The sequence below is a fragment of the Cucurbita pepo genome, chromosome 20 (genome assembly GCF_057944985.1).
Source record: "Cucurbita pepo subsp. pepo isolate OVF chromosome 20, ASM5794498v1, whole genome shotgun sequence".
Taxonomy (NCBI): domain Eukaryota; kingdom Viridiplantae; phylum Streptophyta; class Magnoliopsida; order Cucurbitales; family Cucurbitaceae; genus Cucurbita; species Cucurbita pepo.
This window is the reverse complement of record NC_141817.1, coordinates 7,979,006-7,986,468: the sequence shown is the minus strand read 5'-3', so window position 1 is coordinate 7,986,468 and position 7,463 is coordinate 7,979,006. Positions and strand designations below refer to the sequence as shown.

General features: G+C 34.6%; 2 non-coding genes across 2 annotated transcripts; both read right to left on the bottom strand.

Annotated features, from left to right (window-relative positions):
- Positions 1-2,745: 2,745 nt before the first annotated feature.
- TRNAL-AAG (transfer RNA leucine (anticodon AAG)) lies at positions 2,746-2,825 on the bottom strand. The gene has a single exon. It is a non-coding gene; the product is annotated as a tRNA-Leu (tRNA).
- Positions 2,826-3,067: 242 nt separating this feature from the next.
- TRNAL-AAG (transfer RNA leucine (anticodon AAG)) lies at positions 3,068-3,148 on the bottom strand. The gene has a single exon. It is a non-coding gene; the product is annotated as a tRNA-Leu (tRNA).
- Positions 3,149-7,463: the final 4,315 nt, after the last annotated feature.

Here is a 7,463-nt window from a genome sequence, read left to right as displayed (position 1 = left end):
GATGGCCAAGAAAGTGTTTCTCTACGCCTCCTTTGAACCAGGTTGTTGACATCTTCACGAAAAGTGTTTCTTGACCTCTCTTTGAATTTTTCAGATTCAAGCTTCACGTTCGTTCAAATCCGACGCTTAGCTTGCGGGGGTGTTAAGGATATTTAGTACTGAATTATAATATAGATAACTTTTACACCATTTAGGTGTGGTGGATTAAGCAAACATTCTCAAACGCTAAGGCTATGATAAGTTAGAGAACGATACGACCACGAAGTGTTTACAATATGTTATGATTATGATACGAAATGTGAATGACGTATATATATATATATATATTGTGATATGATATGAAATATGTTATGGTACGAGATATGTGGTAAATTGACATGTTTATGATATGATATATTATGATGTGATATGTTATGTTTAGATTGTTTTATGTGACCGTTGAGGTAATTGTTGTATGAATCACACTTCATGAAATGTTTTGTTAAAAGCATAGAACGTTATGTTATGTCTCCTAAACTGTATGTATAAAACATATTTATTATGAATGACATGATATCATGATACATGACATGAAATATAACCCCGTTAGAATTATGCATGATATGAGAACTGAAAAATGAGAAATGATATGATATGAATGAAAAACGGTAGCGGGATTATATTTAATAATGTTGAAAATTGAAAAATATTGGGATCTCATGCATTATGTGTTCATGCATTGGGGGATACCATTATTCCATCACGAGAGTAGGGACGCGTACACTACTAAGCAGGAGAACTATCATTATGTTTTACATAATGCTGCCGTGACGGTTACTAATTCTAATGGGTGTTCGACATAAAGAGCTACTAGAGCATGCTCGCCCGACAAGGAATGGGGCCCAGCGGTGTGCGAGCTGACTGGTGAGTCCATACTCGCACATATGGGTTGTGTGTAGAGTATATGGTACACATCCAAGTTGCCCGTTATGATAGTGTCGGAGGAAAATAGATTGATATGATAGGACCCGTCATTGCATTTAACCCCAATAGTGGGGTCACTTACTGAGTATTTCTTTAAATACTCAAGTCACGTGCTACTTCTATTTCAAGTTAAGGCAAGGCATTCCTGTACGGCTGACGACGACATTGCAACTCGAGACCATGACACATGCACAGGGTAGTCACATTTATTTTCTTAGACTTAGACTAGGATAAGATGTTTTGAATGTAAACGTTATTTATTTTATTTAGTGATAAGATAAGGAATCAATATAAGGTGAATAAGATTCGGATTACCATGTCGATCGAATATCTCAAGGCAAACACATTGTTTGAGATTCGAATCACTCTATAAGCAAAATCGATCATATCTAGCTTGAATGATTCTTGTTGATCAAATATCTCAACGCAAGAACACTTGCTTGAGATTCGAATCACTCCACAAGCAAGATTGATCATGTCGAACTTGAATGATTCTACATGCAACCTAAACTACATAGAATTGCAAAGAAACTTAGCCATTTGCTAAAGAAAAGCACAAATAGATTTTCCAATTCTACATACAAATACAACACATGGCTTTACATAGCCTCAAAATGAAACTATTAAAGGCATTCTAAGACTTGTAACTTTCATACTTAATGGCCATAATTAACCATTATGTAATCAACCTACATGGTTTTATATAGTCTCAAAATGAAACTATTAAAGGCATTCCAAGAGTGGTAACATTCATACTTAAGGGCCATAATTAACCATTCTGTAATTGTAACCTAAAGTAACTAAAAAGTCTTAAAATACATTAATGAAATACAATAACTCTAAATTGTAATCCACCTAAAATTTATAACATGAAACTTCATTCTTCTTCAATGTGGCATGAATTGAAATATCTTTTGATAATTTCAACAATATTTCTTCACATCTTCATTGAAGTATATTGTATGATTGATGTCTCTTGGTTCATATCATTTAGTCTTTTGTTGCGTCGTTTTAAATGTGTTTTCAAAATACATAAGTCCATGACTATATTTTAAGATGAAGATGACGTTTTATGAAAGTTTAAATGAAGTATTTTTGCATTTAATGTTCATGATATGTATACTGTGATTACCAAATTTCATGTGTAACCTTAAGATGACATATCTCATAAGTAATGGAGTCCATTTAGTAGGTTAATCTAACATTACTTAATTGGATTATTTCGAAGCAATTCCTACATAAAAGTGGCAGATGGGATTGCAAGAAGAAGTTAGGAATCAATTTTTACCTTGTCGTGGACTATAGCACTGAGTTATGAGTTATAGGCTCTAGGAAATCATTTTTGGTGGAGGCTCCTAATTTTATAGTCAAATTCATCAAGTCATAGGCTCTCAAACCAATTCATCGAGTCAACTTTCAAGTCATTTTTCCACCTTGTTGGGCAGCTCGATACAAACCAATTTCTTCATCATAGTTGTGAGCAATCTTGTTTAGAAATCTTAATTCATCCATATTCTTTGTGGACTATAGCACTGAGTTATGAGTTATAGGCTCTAGGAAATCATTTTTGGTGGAGGCTCCTAATTTTATAGTCAAATTCATCAAGTCATAGGCTCTCAAACCAATTCATCGAGTCAACTTTCAAGTCATTTTTCCACCTTGTTGGGCGATACAAACCAATTTCTTCATCAAAGTTGTGAGCAATCTTGTTTAGAAATCTTAATTCATCTATATTCTTTATAAAAGTTTAGGGATCAAAATATTAAACATTCTGAAAATAAATGTTGGGAGTGGGATTTGAACCCACACCCTTTTCGACCAGAACCTTAATCTAGCACCTTAGACCACTCGACCATCTCAACTTTAATGCTTGAAAAAAAAAAATTAATCCATCCGTATTCTATATAAAGATTTAGGGATCAAAATATTAAACATCGTATAAGGACCCTCAAGAAATTTCTCAAAATAAATGTTGAGAGAGGGATTTGGTTACCAAAACCTTAATCTAGGGCCTTAGACCAACTCGACCATCTCAACTTTGAGAGCTTGAAAAAAAATTAATCGATATGTATTCTTTATAAAGGTTTAGGGAATAAATAATAATTGTTGAGAGTGGGATTTGAACCCACGCCCTTTCGGACCAGAACCTTAATCTGGCGCCTTAGACCAACTCGGCCATCTCAACTTTGATGCTTGAAAAAAAATTAATCCATTTGTATTCTTTATAAAGGTTTAGGGATCAAAAGATAATATAATTATTAAATCTTATTAGGATCCCACAAGAAATTTTTCAAAATTATTATTGAGAGTGGGATTTGAACTCCGGTCCTTTCAAACCAAAACCTTAATCTAGCATCTTAGACTAACCCCAACCTTAATAGTCAAACATTAATGTTCACATATTTCTTACAAAGGTATAGGAATGAAGGGATGGGCTAAAACATTAAAAGAAACAAAATACCTTAGACCAATTTGGTCATCTCAACTCTAATATATGAAATGTCCATGTACTTAATGTAACAACCAAAGAATCTACCTAGGCCTATACGGAATTGTCACAAAGCCATCCAATTGTTGAGGTTGCCTGAGGGGACGAGAATCAAATATGGAAAAGACCTCGAAATTTAGATGAAGATTTGTGGAGCTTCTATACAAGTCAAAGCTGGTGATCTTAGAGCTGTTAAAGAGGACGATGAGAGCTTCCTTTTCATGCCCTAAATTTGAAGAGAGCCTACAAGTGTTATGGCCTTATACCATAATTCACGATGCATGTTGAATTTGAAGGTTATAGGGGCATGTTTAGAGCACAAACCAATGATACGAGTAAAATAACGAAAAATGCCCTTACTATACCTTCTATGATGTTTTATGGCTTTTACGACTAACTTGAAGTTTTATATGGCATCTAGTTATGATGTTATGAAGCATAGAAATGATATGTATTTTTTGTGATAGGAGTAGAACATCACATGCTTAGGTTATACCCTTAGCTTTTTATGATAGACCCTCTAAATTCAGAACCATGAACTTACAAACCTATGCATTATTTCTAAGGGTATAGCCAAGCCAAGTAAGTTGATTCGAGAAAAAACACATCCACGACCCTGAGACAAATACAACGCCCAAACAACTAGGTGTCACTAAATATAAGAGACTCAAACATGCTATATGCCCTCAGTCATCTTAGACCTCCACCTATGCGATACACCAGGATCACATGTATATTCTTTTTGTAGGATGTTAGACTCATACTATGTCATGAGGGATGTATAAGAATGTTCAGTCTATTCGCTAAAACCAGAATTTGAATGGTGATTTGAGTCTTGAACATAGGTTTTTCTTTAATTCATGATATTTACCGGTCATGTGACCTAGCTAGTCTTTTTAAGGGAGTGTTTTTAGGTATAGAACTAGAAAGTATAATGTATGGAAAAGAAAGTACACAACCTGATGGGACCCACCTCCGACCTATGCGATACACCAAGATCACATGTTTTTCTCACTTCAATGGGTGGAATGCCATGTCCATATTCTTTTTGTAGGATGTTAGACTCATATTAGGTCACGGGGGATGCATGAGAATGTTGAGTCGAAGGGGTGAAACCAAAATTGAAATTCTTATTTGAGTCCCGAACATAAGTTTTTCTCAAATTCATGAAGCTTCTTTTCTAGGAACATAGGTTTTAGGTACTACAAAAGACTGAGATATTCATGATTATATAACCACGAATAAAACGAAAAATTATTTTTTCGACCCAAATGTTCCGGTGAATGTAGAAGTCAAAAAACATTATGAATATTTCATCGATCTGATTGATAATTATTTAATGTATAAGTATCTTTATCAAATGCAACTAAAGTTTAAATATTTTTCTTGAAAAAGTGAGATTAAAGTTGAAATTCATGTAGGTAAATCTATAAAAACTCTATTATCATATCATAATAACCTTGCTACTAAGATTAATTGATGTCAGTGATATTATATTCCAACTCTACGAGTCAATATAATTTTATGAAAATTATGATGTAAGAGAAGAAAATAAGTCCTTGTAGAAATGGTCGCATCAAAAACTGAGATATACGCCATTACCAGACTCTTCTTAGGAGATAGAGACGGCATATGAACTTGATTGCCTTTAAAACTATCTATAAGAGAGAGATTTTGGAAGAGTAGTAAAGTTAGTTTATAACACTTTAATAATTGGGATTGCCAAATATCATAATCGCCCTCTTATGGCAGCAGGATAGCGATTGTGTGACACTTGTTCTAACCCATTGAACAAGTCAGCCATGTGAAAATTGAACTTTGTGGACAATCTTAACGTATGATCGAGCCTCGAGTCACATCTGAGATAAAATATTTCATAAAAAGTGAGGGAAGAAATGAGTTGAAAACAACTTGAAAGAAAGTAATGTTATATGCTAAAAGCAAATAAGCAGCAACCACAACTTTGATGGCTTATAACGTGGTGAAGAATTGATAACTAGTCATGATAGCAATACGCCTTCAACAAACATGACCGTGACATCTTTACCCACTCAATTGGTTGATGCCTTTGACAACCAACTCTTTGTGAACTCAGCGATGTAGGATAATGTTGACTTGAAAGTCTCTCGATGTGTTTCCAGCTGATCTCAAATTAAAGAGCCTCTTCTAATCTACCATGAACTATTGAAAATCACTTCTTGGTTCGTCAAGTTTTCGTCAACTCTTCACGTCTTTTCAGATAGAATCTCTCCTACTTCCTTCGTAGCAGGAGATCATACTGCCTTCTTGTGCCTAGTGTTTTCCTGGTCAGGATTGTAACGTTTCAAGTTACTGACATGTACAACAGGGCTAGTCTGCATCCATTAGAGAAATTGAATCATGTATGATGCATTCCCGACATTCTTAGTGACTTCGGCTGGTCCATAGTATTGTTGCACCACTCCTTGGTTTTTATCGCTTTGAAATTGAAGCTAATCTAATCTTAGTGTGATTAGAACTCTTTCTATTTTGGTATTTTTATGGCCTACATTTTCTACTAGATCTTCTCTTAATTTGTCTCGATGTTTTCTTGAGTAAACACGAGTTACTTCGAAAGTTTGTCTACACTCTTCAATGATAATGTTGGTTTGGGATCTCTCTCTAGCATTTAGGTGATCACTAACATAAACCTTTTCTAGTCTAATAAACTCAACTTTCAACGTGTTGTTTAGCTATTTGTACAATTCAGAACAATAAGTGTAGAACTCCCTCATGTGAAGTTAGTGAATGCTATTATATTGGTTGGACTATTTTTCATTTGATACTAACCCTATTTTTATGTTAATTAGGTCCTACAAATGAATTTTTATGTTAATTAGGATTTACAAGCATAAAAGCAAGCTAAAAAATGCATGTTACATCCTTATAAGTTGCTGCATGGACTTTAGGCAACTAATACTGGTAGGGATTGTTAGGATGTGCTAGCATGCGAGCGTTTCTTACCTTAGGTGGTTAGAATATACATGTTAGGACTACAAAAGAGTAATTTTGGATGTGAATGCGTTGTATGTCTGATAGAAAATTATCGATATGCCCCTAGGATAAGATTTTGGGATGCATGTTGTTTTTTTATATTTTTCCGTAGAGATAGAAATAAAATACGCAAGAAATTATAAAAAAATTTCTAGTATGAGATTTAAGATAAATGTTGTTTTAAATGCCTTCACTTGTGCCAAAAAGGAGGATGCACTATACTCCTATGTGTTTCCCGCTATTGATGGATGTTAGCTTGTTTGTTTGTACTTTTAGTGCTTTAGGTGATTGATAGGATATCTCACTAATAAACTTGCACGAATATTTTGATTATGTATATCATGCAATAGGTGTTTAAGAGGATAATCTTCCTAGTAAAGCATGTACAAGAGAACCAAGTTAAGACTAGGGCAAAAAAGCTAGAGCGATTTCGAGCCAACTCAGGTTAGTACATTTTCAGTAGATTGAGCACTTTAGGATCATAAGCAGCAATCAAAGATTTAGACCTGCGTGAACCCAGAGTATAGATTAGCCGATGAAATAGTCCTAAACGTCTTAGAAATAATAGTTGAGAATCACACTACATAGACATCCTAAGAACCTAGAAAATCTTCATGGCATCGAAGAAAAAATTTATGGACTTATGAGATCACTTGTAACATGAATGGATCTAACACCATGTTCATCACTATCGTATTTCGAGCATTCCAAAGGAGATGAAGACAATGAAGATTTTATTCATGATGGTCCACTAAATTAACCAATGTGAGATTCACTCCCATTGGAGCCCTCGAACAAAGTACACCCCTTTGTTCGACAGGAACACTCTGATACCATGTTAGAATCACGGATCTCCACAATGGTATGATATTGTCACTTTGAGCATAAGCTCTCATGGCTTTACTTTGGGCTTCCCAAAAGGCCTCATACCAACGGAGAAAGTATTCCTTAGTTATAAACTCATGATCATCCACTAAATTAACCAACGTGGGACTCACTC